Below are 203 nucleotides of genomic sequence, written 5' to 3'. Positions count from 1 at the left end.
TTCGAAAGCGATCCATTTTTTCCCTTAAAAAAGAATGCTTTTACCCAATATTTTATTTTGGTTAACTGTCTATTGTAGTACTTATTTTGACATCAGTGTCACTTAACGAAGAAATTAACTTTGATCCATTTTTTGTGGAAAAAGGTATTGTCTCCACTACCAATAAAGGAAAGTAACATCGTAATACAACAATTTAAAGAAAT

Source organism: Penaeus monodon, chromosome 15 (assembly GCF_015228065.2).
Source record: "Penaeus monodon isolate SGIC_2016 chromosome 15, NSTDA_Pmon_1, whole genome shotgun sequence".
Taxonomy (NCBI): Eukaryota; Metazoa; Arthropoda; class Malacostraca; order Decapoda; family Penaeidae; genus Penaeus; species Penaeus monodon.
Note: the sequence above shows the minus strand (reverse complement) of the source record.